We start from the raw sequence: 22655 nt of genomic DNA, 5'->3' as shown, positions 1-22655 counted from the left end.
ACACCTAGACATTAATCTGATCAAGGAAATAGTGGGAAAGTGCTGGAAAACAGCTTTTACTGACTTAGAAGATCAGTCTTGAAATTAATGAATGGCATGACAGTCAGTTTGCTATTTCTGCTTCTAATGATCTTATGAATATTCTAGTTTTCTCATTTCCTGGTGATTATCTTGCTGTTTTCATCTTTAGATTTCATTACTGCACTATTGACTGACCTTACTGACAATATTTGAAGAATGTATTTGATGGTAGCTTACAGGACCCCACTATTAGAAAGGAGGGAGAGAAGGCAGGGAATTGTAGACTACTTAGCTATAGAGAAATATAATCTATTATTAATAAAGTGGTAACAGGACATTTAGAAAATAATAATAGTTGGACTGTCAGCATGATTTTTTTTAGGAAAAACATTTTTGATAAACCTAGTGTAATGAGTTGCAAGTAATTGAAGTCAAGGTGGTGTGGTTGGACCTTTAAGCAGATATTTAAGGTGACACAGGGAGATGTATTATGCAAATTAGAACATGTGTGAACTGAAAAGCAGGAAACTAAATGCTGGAAGTCTGAAATAAATACAGAAAATGCACCCTACCATTCTTTATCTTCCTCACCAGGACAAATTTATCCCTAACATCCTCCAAGGGATTCCTAAACATCAACCACATGTCCATAGTACATTTCCCTGCAAAAACATCATCCCAATTCACACCCACAAGTTCTAGCCTTATAGCCTCATAATTTGATCTTCCCCAATTAAAAATTTTCCTGTCCTCTCTGATTCTATCCTTTTCCATGATAATGCTAAAGGCCAGGGAGTGGTGGTCACTGTCCCCAGATGCTCACCCACTGAGAGATCTGTGACTTGACCTGATTAATTACCTAATACTAGATCTAGTATGGCATTCCCCCTAGTCGGCCTGTCAACATACTGTGACAGGAATCCATCCTGGACACACTTAACAAACTCTGCCCCATCTAAACCATTGGAACTAATCAGGTGCCAATCAATATTAGGGAAGTTAAAGTCACCCATGATAACAACCCTGTTATTTTTGCTCCTTTCCAAAATCTGCCTCCCAATCTGCTCCTCAGTATCTCTGCTGCTACCAGGGGGCCTATAGAATACTACCAATAGAGTAACTGCTCCCTTCCTGTTCCTGACTTCTACCCATACAGACTCAAAAGAGGATCCTGCTACATTGCCCACCATTTCTGTAGCTGTAACAGTATCCCTGACCAGTAACGCCACCCCTCCTCCCCTTCGCCCCCCCCCATCCCTTTTAAAGCATTGAAATCCGGGAATATTGATAATCCATTTCTGCCCTGGTGCCATCCAAGTCCCTGTAATGGCCACTACATCATAATTCCATGTATGTATCCAAGCTCTCGGTTCATCACCTTTGTTCCTGATGCTTCTTGCATCAGATTGTGGAGCAAGATTTGTTCACTGTACTCCGGGTGCAGCCTTACTTGTTTTTTGAGTAGCAGTAGCAAAACTTCTTACCCAAGTATGTCAGGTATAAAAGCCCGAATTCCATCAGCCTTTTCCTTAATTTTCAAGTCTGTTCATGACCTTTGAATTGTTTTGGACTTCCTTTACTTCAGTATTTTCTCTATTTAGAAAGTACTCTATCTCCAGTAGATGCCTGCATTTGTCTACATTGAAATCTATGTGCCATAATTTTAACATTTTCCTTAATGTTAATTTGTAAAAATTTAATTCCTTCAGTGCTGCTTATAGAGACTGCTACCTTGCCTTATCAGCAAACCTGCAAACAATAAATATTTTGAATGGATATAGCCTCAACCGATTCTTGTGCAACACCACTGCTAATCTTGAGTACCTGCCCATTCTCCCTGTTCTTTGTCTTCTGCCACTCAGCAGGTTCCTAGCCAGACTAAAATCAGTAATTTACATTGCTCCATAACCTTCAGTTGTATTATATTCTTTTTAAAGGATGTTTGCAAATGGCTGCGGGAAATTTAAATAAAGAACATTTGTAGACAACTGCATACCCGCTACTTTCAAGAATTTGAATGCTGTTGGGTGTTTAGTTTCCAAATGGACTAAAAATATCAAAAGGAAGTCAAGAAAGAGACTATAAAGGATGAGTTACATTTTGCTGACACAAAACAGCTGCTACCAGTTGCTAGGTTACCTTAATCTGCTATCAACCATTGATGAGACCTGATTTGCTCAGACCTTACTTGTTCAGTCAAGTGGCCCTTTTCAGGAAACATTCTTATGGAGCACCCTGTGGCTAAATCACAGGCCTTGATCTCTTCATTCAATTAATGGGCAGTTGGGATGCAATTTCCTGACTAGCACTTCCTATGTTAGCTCTCTGCACATATGAATCAGCCCTGCATTTATAGTGATAATAATGAATTCTAGGAGCAGCCACTGTGGTGAAAGATGGCACAGTCTGCTCTGATCGGCAGGGCTCTACGTTGCTTGTGAAATAAATTGCAAGTGCTGGGTTTGCGAACATCTTCGGTGTCGGGGAGGCAGTGGGAAGTAAATTGTCATGTTCTCAAGTTCTGCATTCAGTGTTGGATATTTCATTGGTTTCTCACACCTTTTGAAAATTATAAATGCTCTGTTCAATATATGTTGGGTGGGAAGGGTTTGATCTTGCCTATCTTTTGAGATGGAAATGGTAATCAGTTCAATTGCCCATTTTACTTGTACACCAGAAAGCCACCCAAATTCTAGCTCTTCTACCTCAATAGAACATTGAGCACTGTCAGCTACAATGCTCATACAGCTTGACAAGGAGCAAATGATAGCAGCAATCACAGGCATCTGTACATTCTATTGAAAAATACTTGGTTTTGAAGCATTTATGCAGGCTTCATTCTACCAGTAATGTGCATGTATAACTTTGATAGAAATCTTAACTCCAGGTATGTTGACTTATGCAAGGAAAATTAATTTCCTTTATTCCTTTGGTTCTCTCTTCCCTATGCTTTGCAGTATACCAGTTGGTAGCCTTTCTTCAGGGGTCCAACAACAATTCACAAGACAAATTAAATTGAGTGTATTGACATGTGCGTGAGTGTGGTGAGGCCCTGATATAATGAAAAACATTTGCAGCAGCATTACAGGCACATAGTGACAGATAACAGAGAGTGTATAAATTATACAGGACAGTGAAGAGAGAGAAAAGTATGTAAAAACAAGAACTTAGTACAAAAAACAAAGAACTGTTCAGAGACAAGTCCACTCTTCTGGGTCAGCAGCTATTTTTATGGAAGGAAGGTTAGATAAGTCAATAATCAGAGTTACTAGCATGAAATATAGTCAAGGACAGATAAAAAGCTAAAAACAGTTGAATTCTGCCAGGAAAACATTGCTTTTAGAATTCTGTGTTTACCCCTCCCACTGCAATCTTAATTCCAGGTGTTTTCTTCTGGGTGACTGAAATGTTACCAGTTGGAAATGGTGGATAGAAAGAAAAGAATGATTTTTCACATCTCTTGCGTAAAGATCCTGTTGTGCTTCAGAATGACCTAATAACCAAATGAGATTTTCCTGTGGATTCTATAGGGACGAGTCATTTGTTAATTTGAAATTGAATTTGTGTACTTGTTTGGTCTATAACATTAATCAGCATCTGTTGGATACAGTATGCAGTCTTGAAAGTGCTCTGCTGTTGCTCTCCAAGTGATTCACATTGATGATCTTAGCTTAAATTTGCAATAACAATTATCTTAATGAAGGAACCGATTAAAACCTTCCATCCTATGTTTGAAAGGTCTGACATTTAATTACTGCATTCCAGTATTTTTCTCCCTGTTACCACTTCCATTATTAATTTTATTGCTGAGAACAAGAAAAATAGAGGCTAGCAGACACAATTCATGGCAATCTGATACTGTTGCAAAGTTGGCTTTAAAGACATCCCTTTAGTCACTGGGCATCATGCCAATATCTTACTGCACAGTGGTAAGGGTGAAATGAAAGTCACATCAATATTGTAAGTTTCTGAATTAACAGAATTCTCATCTGTGATATCTTGACTACTGTTGTTTCATTTACAAAGGCTCCAGTCTTGGTCATGCCTATTTTGAGACTAAGTCTCCAAGAGAAAGGTGATTTATAAGGAGTTGTGGATTCGGCTTGGCACACAGAACTTCGTATGGGTATTTGCACCATTCCCAGAGTGCTGGAGGATACATTTTCCCTGATTATTTAAAACAAACAAGACATGCTCTTTTGTTAGATGTTAGAACCAATTTAAGTCAATTGTTACATTTCAGATTCAGATTTATTTGTCACATACACATCAAAGCATACTGTGAGAGGTGTCATTTGTGTTAACAACGAGCCCATCCTAGGATGGTAGTCCACAAGTGTTGCCACACATTCTAGTAATGACGTAGTATGCCTACAATTTTTGACAGAACAACAGCAACAAAACAAACAACAGTGAACAAGCCCCACTTGCATCTCTGCCACCCACCTGTCCATTTACACACAGAGACTGGCCTCCAACCCCAGATTAGGCCACCTTTGGGCCTCCAGTCCTTGTCTGTGGATTCTCAGACTCACAGATGTTGAGTCTCGTACTTCTGACTACCCCAGGACTCGACAAACATGGATTTATCCTTCAGGCCTCAACTTCTGGACTCGAACGGATCTCTAAACTCGGTGACCTGGGCCCTCTTGACTCCTTCGGGTCTTTACTTTCAGTCTTTGACTTTTAGGCTTCTAGTTCTGGACTCAACTCTGTGATATGGGCTTTAAATTTCAGCTTTGCCCTCCAGAATTTAATGTTGACCTTTGGACTTCGATTTCCAGATTCGGACAGACCTCTGACCCTGTTGAAGGTGGGGGGAGCTAAATGGCGTCACTGGTCCTTGTGGTGAAAACCTGTACTCAGGATTTGCCACCCGTACATACCACTGACGTGGGACATGTCTCCATCCTGCCAACATGACTTCTAGGATCGCTGATGTTTGAATGCAAAGTATTTTAACCTGGACTCATTTACTGCGCCTGGCCTAACCCCTCATCGTCCCTAAACCTTAACTTAACCGCCAGGCCATTTACTCTCCCATTTTAATCAGTTGCAAAATCTGGGTATTGATAGCAAGGTCAGAATATATTGCCAATTCCTAATTAGCCTTTAGAAGATGGTGGTGGGCTGCTTGGACAGCAATAAGTGCTTCTGCAGAAGCTATTCCCATTTTGCTGCTGGATAGATAGTCCCAGTATTTAAGCCAGAAACTGTGAAGGACTAATGATACAGTTCCATGTCAGGATGGTGTATTATTTGGAGGGGAACCTATTTCCATGTCCCTGCTGTTCTTGTCCATTGTGGTAGAAATCTCTCTTACCAAGCTGGGATGATGACTGCACTCAGCCGGTTTTGGATAGCACATGGAATGAACTGAATTAGCTGAAGAATATCTTCTGTGATGATGGGGCTGTCAGGAAGCTGAACTGGTCTATTTGGCACTTCAACTTGATCATAGTTGTATATCATGGTTCTGAGCATGAACATGCAAACACAAAACATCATGCCCTCTGTTATTGTGTAGAAAGTATCCTGGTAATCAAAGATGTATGCCTATCGGCACCAACCAAATTACGGGAGAAAATCCAGGAATCTGAGATGCAAAGGGACTTGGGAGTCCCTGTGCAAAACACCCTAAAGGTTAACTTGCAGGTAGAGTTGGTGGTGAGGAAAGCAAATGCAATGTTAGCATTCAAGAGCAGGGATGTGATGCTGAGGCTTTATAAGGCACTGATGAGGCCTCACCTTGAGTATTGTGAACTGTTAAGGGTTCCTCATCAGAGAAAAGATATGCTAGCATTGGAGAGGGTTCAGAGGAGGTTCACAAGGACGATTCAGGGAATGAAAGGTTTATCATGCAAGGAATGTTTGATGGCTGTGGGTCTGTACTGTCTGGAATTTAAAGGATGAGGGGGATCACATTGAATCCTTTCGAATGTTGAATGACCTGGACAGAGTCCAGGATATTTACCATGGCGAGGGGTCTAGGACAAGAGGGCAAAGCCTCAGGATAGAGGGCATCCATTTAAACAGATGCAGAGTAATTTCTTTAGCCAGAGGGGTGGTGAATTTGTGGAATTTGTTGCTACGTGCAGCTGTGGAGGCCAGGTCAATGGGTGTATTGAAGGCAGAGATTGATAAGTTTTTTGTTGAATGTGGCATCAAAGGTTACAGGGAGAAGGCTGGGGGTGGGGCTGAGGAGGGGAAAAAAAGGATCAAATAGTAGAGCAGACTCGATAGGCCAATGACACACACAAAATACTAGTGGAATGCAGCAGGCCAGGCAGCATCTATAGGAAGAAGCACAGTCGATGTTTCGGGCCAAGACCTTTCATCAGGACTCAGAATTCCTCGTGTTTTTGTCGATAGGCCAATGGCCTAGTTCTGTTCCTATGTCTTATGGTCAGTGTAATCTTTTAGCTGGAGCAGAAATCTAGAAGGAGAGTGGGTGTTGTGTCAATACTAGGATGTTTGGTATGATTATGGGTGCAGCTAAAATTCTATCAAATTTCTCTTTAGGCCCCAAAGATAAATAGTGCTGCGTATTTTAAGTAGCAATAATGTCAGTGAGATCTAATGCCCAATATCTTGGTAATGTGTTGCTTCTAGGAATCCATCTAACTTCTGAATAAATGTTTGCAGTGAATCTGCTCTCATTCCATGAGCTGATAACTTGTGCCATAGTCGATGATCCTTGCAGAAAGAAAAGACATTTAACCTAGTCCACTGCTTGCTAATTTATGTGCAGTTCATTTGTTCCTCCTATCCTACTGGCATTCATTTCATTATTTTTAAGACCTTGTATCAGCCCAGTCAGTAGAGTTAAAAATTAACTGCAGAAGCCTGTCATGGTAACTGAGGGCTTTCAAACTGGATATCTATTCTTTATACTTTTCCTGAACCTCAGTATCACTCAGCACATGACAGAACTATAATTAGACCCTCTGCTCTAGGTGGGGATTAACTAAGCTGATGTAAGATAAAATACAGTTTTTTTCCCTTTAAATTGAATCATTCTTGCAGTATATCCTAGTACTCTATCTGCAGTTTCTAAAGCTTTGGAGAATTGATCATGATTCTTAAGAAAGTAATGTACCATACTGCCATTATCTTTTCCCCTGATCATGAGTCTAGGTTCATAAATCATAGAATAAAGCTGCTTGGTATAAGCTTTACACAAAAATTAGGTAACTGAGAAAATATGTCGGGCATGCTCTCATTTCCACTTCTGTGTCTGGAGCTCATAATAATGACAAATTCACCATGTGTAACATATACAGACAGTTTCCAAATGTTTTCATCTGGACATTGACGAGATGGGGAAAGCCAATAATTGTAATATTGATCCTTGTGGAACTCCACTAAGGACTGCAACACACATAAAAGGAACTCAGCAGGCCAGGTAGCATCTATGGAAAAGAGAACAGTCGATGTTTTGGACCAAGTCCCTTCATCAAGGCTGTAAAAAAAAGAGATGTTAAAGCAAGAAGGTGGCTGGAGGGGAGGAAGAATATCAAAGTGGTAAAGTGGTAAAACTGGGAGAGGGGGAAGCGTGAAGTAAGGAACTGGGAAGCTGATGGGTGAAAGAGATAAAGGGCTTGAGAAAGGGGAATCAGATCAAAGAAGGTAGAAGAGCGTGGAAGAAAGGGAATCGGAGGAGCATCAGAGGGAGGTGATGGACAGTTAGGGAGATGGTGTGAGAGATGGAAATGGGAATGTTGTAGGGGGAGCAATTACTGGACGTTTGAGAAAGTTTGTCTTCCACTAATGATTAACTTCTATTAATAACAATATATTTACTACACAATTGGAAACAATATTATTAGGAACAGTAATGTTACTATAGATGAGGTTATGAATCAGAAGGAACAAAGATAATACAATAATCACGAAGGACTTTAATCTAACTATAGATGGGAGAAACCAAATTACCAAGTTAGTGTTAAGGATAAATTCAGGAAGTGTATGAAGAATAATTTTCTAGATCAATGTATTTAGGAAGCAATGAGAGAATAAGCTACTTTAAATCTGGCATTGTGGAATGAGAAGGGGTTAATTAACGATTCAGTATTTATGGAAGTTTAGGGAAGAATGATTATAATATATAAACAAATATATATAATATATGAAAGTGATTTAGTTCAATTAGAAGTTGGAGTCTTAGGTCTGAGTGAAGCACATTATAAAGGTAAACTCTACAAGTGGACTGGGAAATTGTACTGAATGGTTTTGTAGTAAAAGGAGCAGAAGTGGAATTCAAAAGTGGGTTGATAAGAAACATACAAATAGACTAAGAGGTTATATGATTACGTAAAAAGGAAAAAAAAGTCAGCAAAATTTTTTGTGGGCCCCTTAATGAGAGCTGAGAAAATTATAGTGGAGAATAAGGAAACAGTAAAGAAGTTAATCAAGTCTTTTGTGTCTGTCTGCATGGAAGAAGACAGAGGCTGATCTCAGTCTTAAAATAATGGTTGGTCAAAAAGTTAAGGAAAAATTGAGGGTAGCCAGTCTTAGCATCTTGAGAAAATAGTGGAACATCAGCTATTAGATATTAAGATTATCTAAACAAAAGTCGGAAAAGTGGCACTGAGATAAAAGATTACTTTGATCTTATCGAATGGTGGAGCAGGCAATAAGAGGACAATTGGCCTACTTCTGCTTCTATTTCTTGTGCTCTGTACAATTCCCTTGCTGATTTTTTTTTAATTACCCTCAATTGACTTTGATACGAGGCCTACTTCTTTCTATTGATTTTTTTATTTAGAAAAATAATTCGTTTAGCCTTTAGGTTTGTTCTGACCTCATTATTCAACATCTTATCATGGGCCCTGCTAGTTTTCTCCATGTTCTTGTAGGCTTTTAAATTCTGTGTTCCCTGAGGAAGTCTTTATAGTTTACCCTTTTCTTCTAGTGTAATTTTATAGTGTTGTCTGTTTGTTGACACTCAAGATTTTATCTGTTATTCTCATAGTGGCTCTATTCATTTGAGTTGATTGGTAAATGTGTAAATGATACATAAAGACAAATGATTTATCATTCACCAAGACAGAAGATGACGCTGATGAGGACAACCTACCATTGTGTTCATTCAGGGTTCCTTTAGCCCATCTATTGCTATTTCTAACTAATTCTTAAATGATTCAATATTTTTATATTTTGCATTTGTTAATTTGGTCCAAACTGTACTTCCTTTGGTCCTCTTTTGGAGCTGCTGCTTTATTGAATCGGCTTTATTTCTTACATCCTTACATAAGGATGTTATGTCTCTGACTAAATGTGCACTGTGCAATCATAGTAACTTATAACAAATAGAACAGCCAATGTAATATAGAGTGCACTCAAATCAGTGTGAGTACATCAGTCTGATGGCCTGGTGGAAGAAACTGACCTGGAGCCCATTGGTCCTGGCTTTTATGCTGTGGTACCGTTTACTGGATGGTAGCAGCTGGAATAGATTGTGGTTGGGATGACTCAGGTCCCCAATAATTCTGTGGGCCCTTTTTACACACCCGTCTTTGTAAATGTCCTGAATCATGGGAAGTTCACAACTACAGTTGCATTGGGCTGTCCGCACCACTCTCTCCAAAGTTCTGCGATTAAGGGAGGTACAGTTCCCATTTCAGGCAGTGATGCAGCCAGTCAGGATGCTCTTAATTGTGCCCCTGTAGAAAGTTCTTAGGATTTGAGGGCCCATACCAAACTTCCTCAACCATCTGAGGTGAAAGAGGGGCTTGTTGTGCCTTTTTCACCACACAGCTGGTGTGTACAGACCACATGAGGTCATCAGTGATGTTTATGCCGAGGAACTTGAAGCTGTTAACCCCTGATCCATTGATGTCAATGGGGTTAACCCATCTCTATTCCTCCTGTAATCCACAATCTGCTCCTTTGTTTTAGCGACATTGAGGGAGAGGTTGTTTTCTTGACACCACTGTGTCAGAGAGATGACTTCTTCCCTGTAGGCCACCTTGTTATTGTTTGAGATAAGGCCGTTTGATGTAGTGTTGTTGGCAAATTTAATTAGCAGATTAGAGCTGTGGATGGGAATGCAGTCATGGATATACAGGGAGTAAAGGAGGGGACAGTACACAGCCCTGAAGGGCTCCTGTATTGAGAGACAGACGGTTGGAGGTGGGCTCCCATACCAGGTAGTTATGGCGATCTGACAGGAAGTTCAGGATCCAGCTGCACAACGCAGGGTCAAGGCCGAGGTCTCTGAGCTTCTTGTTGAGCCTGGTTGGAACTACAGTGTTGAATGCTGTACTGTAGTCCAAGAACAACATTCTCACATAAGCATGTGTAGGGATGGTATGTAGAGCAGTGGCTATTGTGTCATCTGTCGATTGGTTGTGTTGGTAGGCTAATTGTAGGAGGTCCAGTTTGGGTGGTAGTAAGCTGTAGATGTAATCATTGACCAGCCTCTCAAAGCATTTGCTTATTATTGATGTGAGTGCAACAGGATGCCAGTTGTTCAGGCATGTTGGCATGTAACCTTGGTTTTTTTTGGTACAGGAACAATGGTGGATAATTTGATGTAGGAGGGCACTTGACACTGGGAGAGGGAGAGGTTAAAAATGTCTGTAAACACACCTGCTAGTTCTGCTGTGCACAACCTAAGTACTCGCCCTGGGATGCTTCCGATTCTGCAGCCTTGCAATTGTCCACTCGTTGGAAGCATCTGAGTACCTCAGCCTCAGAGATGACCAGGTTTTCCTCGAACTGAGCATAGAAGTGATTGAGCTCACCTGGGAGAGAAACCACAATGTTGGCGGCACCACAACATTTGGTTTTGCAATGGTGTGCAGCCCTCGCCACAAGTCATGTGTGCTATTCATTGTGAATCTTGACTCAATCTTGTCCCTATATTGTTGTTTCGCAGCCTTGATAGCTTTGCGCAGATTATAGCTGCTTTTCTTGAGCTCTAGTTGACCGCCAGCGATGCAAGCTCGATGTTGTGATGTAAGTGTTGCTCGCGCAGAACTATTGATCCAGGGTTTCTGGTTCAGGAAGATCCTGACCAGCTTCTGGGGGACAATGTTGTTGATGCACTTCTGGATGAAGTGTGTCAGTAAAATGAATCACCAGCCTTGCCACTGAAAACTATTATAAATGCAAGGGATTCTGCATATGCTGGAAATCTGGAAAACTTGTTTTTCTTGTACTCTACAACCACGTTATCAGATTTTGCCATTTTGCTTGGTACAACCAAATGTTCTAAGAATCTTGCATGCTTCCCAAAATACAGGGAATAAAATAAAGTGCAGTACCCAATGAGAGGGCAGTTATACTCACTGTAGTAACTTTCTAAGCTAATATTCAATTTTTGTTTGTGATCTAAGTTAAAAGAGAGAATATGTTACAGGGAAGTAAATGTGTAATGAAGCTGTTCTTTGATGGGCTGAATGTGTACTTCTTGAAGGACTAAATTGGTAAATTGGTTTATTATTGTCACATGCACAGTACAATGAAAATCTCTGGCATACTGTCCATACAGATCAATTCATTACCACAGTGCTTTGAGGTAGTACAAAATCAAGTAATAGCTAAGTTCAAATTAAATTTAGTATCCAAATACATATGTCTAATTATGTACAACCCCGAGATTTGTTTTCTTGTGGGCATGCTCAATTAATCCGGAGTGCAGAACCAAGTGTTACAGTCCAGAGTAAATGCAGCAAAAGCTGCAGGTTCAGTACGAAATAGATTCTGAGGTCAAGAGTCCACCTTATTATCAGAATCAGAATCCGGTTTATTATCACTGGCATGTGATGTGAAATTTGTTAACTTAGCAGCAGCAGTTCAATGCAGTACATAATCTAGCAGAGAGAAAAATTAATAATAAATAAAATAAAACATAATCAATAAACAAGTAAATCAATTATGTATATTGAATAGATTTTTTAAAATGTGCAAAAACAGAAATACTGTATATTTTTTTAAAAAAGTGAGACAGTATCCAAAGCTTCAGTGGCCATTTAGGAATCAGATGGCAGAGGGGAAGAAGCTGTTCCTGAATCACTGAGTGTGTGCCTTCAGGTTTCTGTACCTCCTACCTGATGGTAACAGTGAAAAAAGGGCATGCCTTGGTGCTGGAGGTCTTTAATAATGAACGTTGCCGTTCTGAGACACTGCTCCCTGAAGATGTCCTGGGTACTTTGTAGGCTAGTGCCCAAGATGGAGCTGACTAGATTTACAACCCTTTGCAGCTTCTTTTGGTCTTGTGCAGTAGCCACTCCATACCAGACAGTAATGCAGCCTGTCAGAATGCTCTCCACGGTACAACTATAGAAGTTTTTGAGTGTATTTGTTGACATGCCAAATCTCTTCAAACTCCTAATAAACTATGGCTGCTGTCTTGCCTTCTTTATGACTTAATATGTTGGAACCAGGTTAGATCTTCAGAGATCATGACACCCAGGGACTTGAAGCTGCTCGCTCTCGCCACTTCTGATCCCTCTGTGAGGATTGGTATGTGTTCCTTCGTCTTACCCTTCCTGAAGTTCGCAATCAGCTCTTTCATCTTACTGACATTGAGTGCCAGGTTGTTGCTGCAGCACCATTCCACTAGTTGACATACCTCACTCCTGTACACCCTCTCATCACTACCTGAGTTTCTACCAACAATGGTTGTATTGTCAGCAAATTTGTAGATGGTATTTGAGCTATGCCTAGCCACAGTCATGTGTATACCGAGAGTAGAGCAATGGGCTAAGCTCACACCCCCGAGGTGCGCCATTGAGGAGAATATGTTATCACCAATCCACATAGACTATGGTCTTCCAGTTAGGAAGTCGAAGATCCAATTACAGAGGGAGGTACAGAGGGAATATCAAATGGAATATGCTTTAACTGCAAGAATAATTGAAAGGAATTCTGTCCATGGGCTCTTTATTTAGTGGATTTGGTAGGCAGGTTCTTTTGTTCAACGTCCATAAGGCAATTATCAAATTAATAGCTTGTTGAGAGATGGTCGGTATCAAGACTGCTGCAAAGCAACTTGACTACTGCTGTCACACTGACTGGCAACAAACTAGACTTTGCTTAGTATAAAATAGTGTTTTTCAGCAATGGTTATCTATCAGAGATGTGATATTTTGACAAATATTGTTTCATGTGTTAATACTTCACAGGTAAAACATTAAGTATGATAATTAACCACTCACATTGGTAATGAACCATTTCTTGCCTTCACTCCTTTCTTACTGGTACTTTATCAATACCATCACAATTAGTTGTACTTTGTATTTACCCTTTCATTGCATATAACTGAAAATACACCACTGGGAAGCATAGTTCTGCCTGTAGCTAATGAATTACAGCTGACATATCTTTGGATTGTGGGAAGAAGCTGGAACAGCCAGGGGAAGCCTGTTTGGTCATAAATAATGTGCAAATTCCACTAAGATGCCACAGAGATATGAATTGAATGTGGTTTACTGGAGCTGTGAGAGCTGCATTACCTGTAACACCATTGTGCAGCCTAAATATCATCAATTTCCTGTGTTATTTATATGGCTTTTATTAAATTACTAGATAGTTTCAGTTTTATTAATCCAATCATATAATGCCGTGACCAAGAAAGCCTACCAATGCCTCTGATTCCTCAGGATACTAAAGAAATTTGGTGTGTCTCTGTTGACCCCTACCATGAAAAGCATCCGATGTGGATGCATCATAATGTGGTATGGAAAGTGCTCTGCCACGACTGCAAGAAACTGCAGAGAGTTGTGGACACAGCTCAGCAACTCCTGGAGACTGTCCTCTCTTGCTCTATAATTCTCACTGCCTCAATAAAGTAGCCAGTATAATCAAAGACCTCAACCACCCTCAACATTCTCTCTTCTCCCCTCTCCACTGGCAGAAAATACAAAGGCCTGAAAGCTCCTATCCCACTGTTACAGACTGTTGAATCCTTCCCTAGTACCATAACATCGACTCTTGATCTATCTACCTTGTTATGAACTTGCACATTTTTTGTTTACCTGCACTTTCTCTGCAGCTGTAACATTTTGTTCTGCATTCTGCTGTTGTTTCAGCTTGTACTGCCTCGATGCACTGTGTGAATTGATCTGTATGAACAGTATACAAGACAAGCTTTTCACTGTACTTGGGACAATAAAACTCCAATTCCAAAAGGCGTTTGTTGCATCATCATATTGATAAGATTCTATTCTGAGGTAGTGGAATCCATTGCAACATATTCAGTCTGAGATTTGCCATGACAATGGAATCCACTCTACCAGAGCACATCTATTCATTTCACTTCTTAGATACAGAGAGCACATTCTGATATCAGAAAGTGCTTTGCCTGAAAATGGAAGTAGGGGAAATAATTGCACATAATGTTTCAAAAGACTTAAGTCATGCATTAAAAGGATTTTGAAGTGTTTGCGCACATTACTGGCAGACATTCTCTTCATGAAGAAATTGAATATCACACTCCCCGTTGCAATTCACCCTAATGCACAGTATATTTTTCATTCTAGTTTGCACAATTGGCAAGATTGTAATATGGATATCTGAATTGTCAACAGAAATTGGATCGGAAGGTAACAAAGGGGAGGAGGTGTGCATTGTATAGGTTGTTGAAACCCAGCTGTAAATTAGAGAAACTGCACTGGAATATCAGAATCTAGACTTATAATCACTGTCCTGTGTCAAGAAATATAATATGCTGTATGCTGAAGTTATTTTGTGTGACTCCAGCAACCCCTATTGCAGGATTAGGAAGTTAAAGGTCGCAGCAACTCTGCACGAGATACTCTTGATTGAGACCTTATTGTGTAATTCCATAGCTTTTCTGGCTGGCAATGGAGAGTGCCTTAAACATCATTAACCTTTTTCCCAATGAGCAATATGCAAATGAAACAACATGTGGGTTCATGCAGTAGCTGCTCTCTAAGTTAGCTTCTACTTTTAAATTGGAAAAAGCAAGATTTAAAAAAAAATTGCTGTCTCCCAGTATGGTGGTATGGCATTAGCGTCAAATGTAGTTTGCCAAAATTGGGTGAAATCCAGACCCTAGGCAGTTATGCTGAAAGCTTGAAACTGATGCTTCCTTTAATTTAAGTTGTATTGTGGGAGACAGTTGTATTTTTTACTGGATATTGTTACGAATGTGCCACAGCTCTGAGGGGCCAAAGGGTGCGGGGTAGCCCCCTCCTTTTTGAGAATCGCAAGATCACTATTGAGTCAGTTCAGGAGACCCAGGAAATGAGAGAAAGACATGCAGAATCCACGAAGAGTTTGGAATGTGTTCTGGCCTCTGAAAGGCGGAATCATTGACACCTGCTATTGTCTCTTGGAGAAGGGATTGTGTATTGAATACTGTATGATGCATCGAAGCCCCCAGGCAATGAACCGAGGGGGAGGTTGGTGGAGGGATTGCATCATCCCAACCTGATTGACATCTGAGACCCTGTGAGTCAGGATAAAAGAGGGTCCGTGGGAACAGCCCCTCAGATGCACCAGAAGAAACGCTAGCGATCCCATAATAGCAAAAGCCGGTGGGAAGGCCACGTGCGTCCTTTTCCATTTGCCCTGGAATCGGTGTGCCTTTAAAATGGAAGAACGGTTTTTAGCTAACAACGGGGAAATCAACTCACAACGACTCTAAGGATTGACATCATAAAAGGAATAGGCAAGTTTTAACCTGTCTTTTACTCCAACCAAAAAGCTGCAGCTTGAATGAACTAAAGTGACTTTTATATTTCCATTGGACAATACATTATCCCCTAGACAACGATAGAGCTATTCCTTATCGATTATTATTATACCCGCGCTTTTAGATTTAGTATTGACAACGTATATTATCTGTATGTTTGCATTGATATTATTTTTGTGTATTTTTATCAAAAAATACTGTTAAAAATAGTACCATCAGACTTCAATGGACCTCTCTATCTTTGCTGGTAAGTGACCCAGTTATGGGGTATGTAACAATATACTTCCAAAAGCTCAAATAAATCTGCTGTGATTGTGGATTTATTAATAAATTTGAATATCTACTGCAATTTCAAACTGTATGGTGATTATGTGATCCGAAAGCAGAAAATTGCAGCTAATATGATGAGACTTATCCTCAGTATGAATGAGTAAGATGATACAGTACTGCAAGTGCTGCACGATGTTTAATTGCTTTACAGAATTATTGAGTGAATTGATCATCAGCCGGCAGTAATGGTAAATCAAAATGTAAACAAGAAAATTAAGATGTATACGTAGAAGGCACACTGAACACAATAACAGAATAAGTGAACTCAGTGGAAGCAATCATTATTTTCTATAATGGATTTTCAATGACCCCCCCCCCCCCCCCAGCGTGCCAGCTGGAATCAGTTGCAGTCAGGCAGCATGTGTGACATTGCTGGATTAATCAGGGTGATCTTGGCTGAGACAGAAACCCAGCTGTGGCAGACCCTGGAGTCAGACAGCAGTGCATATGGTCTGAATCACATATCATCAAGCAGACAATATTTCGCTGTGCCTCACGGGGACTCTTTTTATAATATCCAGGATCAGACTACTGCCTTTTCAGTTATAGGATGCATGTTTATCACAAACTTTTAAATGTACTTTAGATAACAGGAAGCACTGAACATATGTTTTTGTTGTGTTCCAGGATAAGGTAGAATGACTTCATAATTAAAGGGTTGGGAGGGGGGGGGATGCGGTGAGGCCCAGTGAGGACAGTTTCTGGGGTATGATGGTGAACTGAATTCTGTAAACAGCAACCTGGCACGTGAGACTATTGTTCAGGTGGAACGGGACAGAGTGGAGCAGAGACTATAACATTGTCAGTGGATTGATTTGAGCAATAAGTGGGCTGGAAATGGTCCGATGTAGCCGGGATAAAGGTTTTAATGGATTCCGTGACCAACCACTCAAAGCATTTCAAATTGGTTGATGTTAATGCCACTGGACGATAAGCCATTTAGGCAGTTTACTGTTGTCTTCTTTGGCATTGGAATGGTGGTTGCTGCATTGAAAACAGAGGGGACAGTGGACTATGCCAGAGAGATGTTGAATATATCTGTCAGGACCGCACAGTCTTTCAGAATCCAACCTAGTATGTTATCAGGCTACACAGTGTGTTGTCCTGACCAGGGTCTTCCTAACCTCAGCTTCAGCAGATGGACTGTCTGCTCCCCTGGGGGAGAGGGGGCCTTCCTTGCCAGCACTTTGTTTTGTATGTCACGCTAGGTGTAAAAGAGATTTAGCTTGTTGGGGAGGGAGGTGTTCTGTTCACTGATGGCCAGTGTAGACTTGTGGTCCGTAATCCTCTAAATTCCTTGCCACAAGCACTTCGTGTCTCTGGTATCACAGAGATGGTTGTATATTCTCTGAGTTTGCTCCTGTTTCATGGAAAGCACAGTTCTTGCTTCCCTAAATGCCTTCACATCCCCCATCTAAGGGCATTGTTATGATTCCTCAGCCATGCCTGGACCTCTGCAGTAAGACATGGCTTCTGATTTGCCCTCATAGGGATGTGTTTCGTGTTGGTAACATCCTCAGTACACTTCTCTGTGTAGCTGGTCACAGCAGTCACACATTCCCCGACGTTAACATGGTTGCCATAGGTAGCAGCCTCCCTGAACATTCTCCAGTTTGTGTTTTCAAAGCAGTCCTACAATGCTGAGATTGCCCCCTCAGGCCAGGTTTTCACCACCTTTAGAGCTGGTTTGGCTCCTTTAATCAGTGGTTTGTATGCTGGAATTAGCATAGTTGGATAAGTATTCTGAGAGCCCAACGTAGGGTCAGGGAACTGCTTTATATGCAGCTGGCATGTTAGTATATACCAGGTCTATGTATTTTCACCTCTGGTAGCAAAACTAACATGCAGGTGTAATTTAGACAGGACTGTGTTGAGGTTCACATGGTTAAAGTCACTAGTAACAATGAAGATACTGTTACACCTGTGCCCCCCCCCTCCTTTTTGAGAATCGCAAGATCGCTATTAAGTCAGGTCAGGAGACCCAGGAAATGAGAGAGAGACGTTTGGAATGTCCTGGCCTCCGCGATACAAAGCCACGGAACAGGTCATTGTCTCTTGGAGACGGAATTGTGCATTGAATACTGTACTTCATGGAAGCCCTCAGGCAACGTGGGCTGGTTGGGGGACGGCATCGTTCCACCCTGAGTGACATCTGAGACCCTGTGAGTCAGGATAAAAGAGGGTCTGGGGAAAAGCCCTTGACACGCACCAGGAGAAACGCTAGAAGTTCCGTGACGGCGTTTAATAGCGATAGCCGCTGGAGGGCCCATGTGTGTCCTTTCCCGTTGCCCCCGGATTGAGGCCCTACCACGGAAGGCAGCTTAGCTAAAGGAGAAATCAGCCCCAACGACTCTCGAAGGATCGACATCATAAAAGGAATGGGCAAGTTTTAATCCGTCTCTCTCTCCAACCAAAAGCTGCAGCTTGAATGAACAAAAGTGACTTTTATATTTCCATCAGACAATACATTATCGCCTAGACAACGATAGAGCTATTTCTTGTTGATTATTATTATACCTGCGCTTTTGGATTTAGTATTGACGACGTATATTATATGTATGTTTGCATTGATATTATTTTTGTGTATTTTTATCAATAAATACCATTAAAAATAGTACTATCAGACTTCAACGGACCTCTCTATCTTTGCTGGTAAGTGACCCAGTTACGGGGTACGTAACAATACCATCAGGGTGAAAGTCACTGATGGTGCTGTAGATCTCATGCAGAACCTCACGGGCATTAGCAGTGGTAGGGGGGAGGGGGTGGATATATACAGCTACCAACACAATTATGGGGAACTCACTCTGTACTAAAGTGAACTCAATCATTGGTGAACAGTGGAATGCTAATGCTAAGGCATCCATACACCAGTGAGATCGCCTGGAATCCGCATGCCGAAACCCTCCAGCTGGATGGTTTCCTGAAGCCATGTTTCTGTGAGAATGAGTGTGCATTTGTTCTTCATCTCTTGCTATTTCAATCTCAGGCGCAGGATGTCCAGTTTATTTTCAAGTGAGCTGGGCATCGAACTGATCCTCTCCCGGATCCCAGTGCAATCCCCTCCCTTTGCTTTCTTGCACTCTGCTTTCAACATTGTCTCGTGATGCTTCCCTGGATGTGCAGCTAGGGTTGTGAGGATCTGGAGAGGTGTACTATCCAGTAATGAAGGAAGGAAGGGGCTGTTTGTGGCCATCTAAATGGTATGAGCAAAAGTTGCACGGAGTACCAAATGGTGCCAAACTTCTAGATATAGTGTATGGAGCAAAGCAAGGCAGTAAAATAGAAAGACTATTACTTCATTTGGAACATCCCCACCACACATTCTCTACATCTTCCTTAATCAAAGAAGCAGAAAATGTATTACACATTGGCAGATGTTCCATTTGTAAACAAATCATAAACAAGAGAGATTGAAGGAGACAGCTCAACCATATGGTAAAATGTTGTAGATGAAGTTCTCCCTAGACAGAGTACAACTTATAAGCTGAAAAATTTGGAATGTATGGACACTGAGCACTTGTGTGTTACAAAACATCCTCAACGAGGAAGCTTGAAAGCCTTGCTTTTGTGATCAGCATCATTGTGAACCTATCTCAGTAGCCAAATCTGCCCATATGCTTGCAGGAATTATGAAATTTGTTGGAACTTCAAGGGTTGTAAAGCTGTAACATTTTGACCTAATGTTTCTTGAGTGTCAGTTTATGATCTGACTAGCCCATTTCCACCCCTGAAGGCAGGGAAAATAATAATTTGAAATTCCAGAAGTGTTCTGTACAGGCTTGATACTGGAGTGCCACTTGTTCTATACCTAAGCTGCACAAATTATGATTTTTTTCTACTTTCATATTTTGCCCGTTTTCTACTTGGTTTCTGGAAAGTGATAATGAGAAGGCATGAATTAATGTCAAACAATGGACACATATATGAAGGGAAATGGTTGTTTGTAGTACCAATTTATTTTTTTTTTGGAGGTGGCTCTCTTTCATGCAATTGTGAGGTGGGTGGGCTGGTGGAATATCAGTGAAACTCAGAATAGTGAGAACATACTCAGCAGTACAGTGCTTTGATGTTGGTGCAATGCCCTCTGGAGCCAAATGAGATTTTCAATATGGTTTGCATGGAATTATCATGCAGAAGAAATTTTGTAACTAGTCCAAGGTGTGAATAGGTTTACAGGGATAATTACAAGGATAATTCATGGTGGAATCAGGTTATGTTGCCTGCTCCATGGGGCAGCATAAACTTGATGGGCTGAACCTCCTCCTTTATCATAAGGAATTATGGAAACCTCAGGAGAGAAATCAGCAAAAGCAAAACATCATGAGGATCATACATAGGTATTCCTTTACATTTTACCCCACTGTTTCCAAAGTGTGATCAACATAATTTAAATTCACCTTAAGTCTTTTCCTAGCTGTTTGAAACAGCTTCCTCTTACCTATTCACATTAATGATGCCATGCACTTGACCAAACTGTGACCAAACTGTGGTACTGTGGTTCGCGAAGCCATTCTTGAAGGGGGAGTGAAGAGAAATATGATTGCAATTTCGCATAGTATAGTCAAAGGTATCGTCATAATTCTCTGTTGCAAGGATCGTAAGTCCTGAGAGCTGTGTTGACTGTCTGGTGCTGGATTTGGGACATCTCATCTTCAGAGAAATTTGGAGTGGAAGGGAAAGACCAGTTGTCGTTGTCCAGATTGAAATGACGACGTTAGAAGAACAAGGAAGGAGGTTCTTTTGAGGGAATTTGAGCAGCTAGGGTCTAAATTAAAATGCAGAACAGAAAGATAATAATCTCTGTACTGTTTACCAGAGCTACGTGCAAATCGGTGTCAAGTTTATAAGATCAGAGAACCAAATGTGTGGCTGAAAGATTGATGTGGGAGAAGTAGTTTGAATTTGTGGGACATTGAACTCATACTTGGGAAGGAGGGAGCTGTTCTAATGTAATGGGCTCCATCTGAACCATTCTGGGACCAGGGTCCTTGTGAATCTATAATTAGGGCTGTGGATGGAGCTTTCAACTAAATAGTTGGGGGGGAGGGTCAACAACTTAGGATAAAGTAAAAGGGAAGGAGAATGCAGGAAAGGTTACTGTCGTCTCCAGGATGAAGAGTAAAACAAAGTTTACAAAGGCATACAAATTTAACTTCAAGAAGCATGGAGACAAAATTGAATTGCAGAGTAGTCAATATTGAACTGAAGGTATTATATTTCAGTATGCAGGGGGATTGGGAAAAAACAGGTTGAATCTGGATCTCGAGAAGGAATGCCTACGAGATGGCTTTTTTGAGCAGTTTCCGCTTGATCCCACAAATTCTGGATTTGGTGCTATAAAAATGAAGTATCTTTTAGTCATTTCTCTCTGCACTCTGACCACAAAAATTCAGAATCCATGCTAGGAAAATTGGATATTAAGAGACAATGTTAATTGTGTATTACTTGTGTCTTTGATCATTTCATAAAATGCAGTACTTCAATTAGTGCGCACCTCTCATTCCCATTGCTTGTTTAATATCTTCATTCAGGTCAAACTTGCCCCATGACTAAATTGGTGGCTTTGTTGTCCAGTTTGCAGACGATACAAATACAGACAGAGGGGCAGATAGTGCTGAGGAAGCAGGAAGACTGCAGAAGGACTTGGATAGATTAGGAGAATGGGCAAAGAAGTGGCAAACGGAATACAGTTCAGGGAAGTATATCTTCATGAGCTTTAGCAGAAGAAGTAAAAGTGTAGACTTCTGCTTAATGGGGAGTAAATTCAGAAATTATAGGTGCAAACAGACTTGGATGTCCAAGTGCAAGGTTCCCTAAAAGTTAACTTAAAGGTTAAATTGGTAGTAAGGAAGACACATGCAATGTTAGCATTCATTTTGAGAAAGGGTTAAAATCAGAGGAGTGTTTGATGGCTCTGCGTGTGTACTTGCTGGATTTTACAAGAATGAGGGGATATCTTTGAAACCAACTGAACATTGAAAGCCCTTGTTAGAGTGGACATGGAGAGAATGTTTCAAATAGTGGAAGAGGCAATGACCTGAGGGTATAGCCTCAGGATAGAAGGATATCCTATTAGAACAGAGATGAGGAGGAATTTATTTAGCCAGAGGGTGGGTTATCTTTAAAATTTGTTGCCACAGATTTGCCAACAAATTTGTTGGTAATTTGTTACCAAGTCATTAGGTATGTTTCAAGTGGAAGTTGATAGGTTAGTTGATTAGTAGGGGTGTCAAAGGGTAAGGGGAGAAGGCAGAGCAAAGGGGTTGAGAGGGAAAATAAATCAGTCATGATCGAACAGCAGACCAGACATACTTTCTTATTATTGCTCATATGGTCTTGTGACACTGATAAAGGCCATTGGGCCTTTTCCCACTAGAAATAATTTGAAGACTTACAATTTTAATTTATTTTTCAAAATGCAGTCTACCAAAGATGAAATGTCACCTTCCCCCAGCTAGTGTATTTTGTCACAAAACTGATTTCAGCAATCTCTTTTTACCTTAATTTCATTAATACATATACAGTTAAATTGAGTGAATCGACCGCAGTGGTGTCCTTCCGACTGCTGCACTACTTCCAACATTCTCTCTAATTCTTTTTAAAGCTGCGCGGACCAAGCATTGATCTGAGCAGG

General features: G+C 40.8%; 1 protein-coding gene across 3 annotated transcripts in view; it reads left to right on the top strand.

The window, feature by feature from the left end:
• Positions 1 to 22655, top strand: part of LOC132391719 (neuronal vesicle trafficking-associated protein 1-like) — a 100126-nt gene that overhangs the window by 43788 nt on the left and 33683 nt on the right. The gene's annotated exons all lie outside the window — the stretch shown is intronic.

Source organism: Hypanus sabinus, chromosome 3, assembly GCF_030144855.1.
Source record: "Hypanus sabinus isolate sHypSab1 chromosome 3, sHypSab1.hap1, whole genome shotgun sequence".
NCBI classification, from domain to species: Eukaryota; Metazoa; Chordata; class Chondrichthyes; order Myliobatiformes; family Dasyatidae; genus Hypanus; species Hypanus sabinus.
Note: the sequence above shows the minus strand (reverse complement) of the source record. Positions and strands in the feature narration are given on the sequence as shown.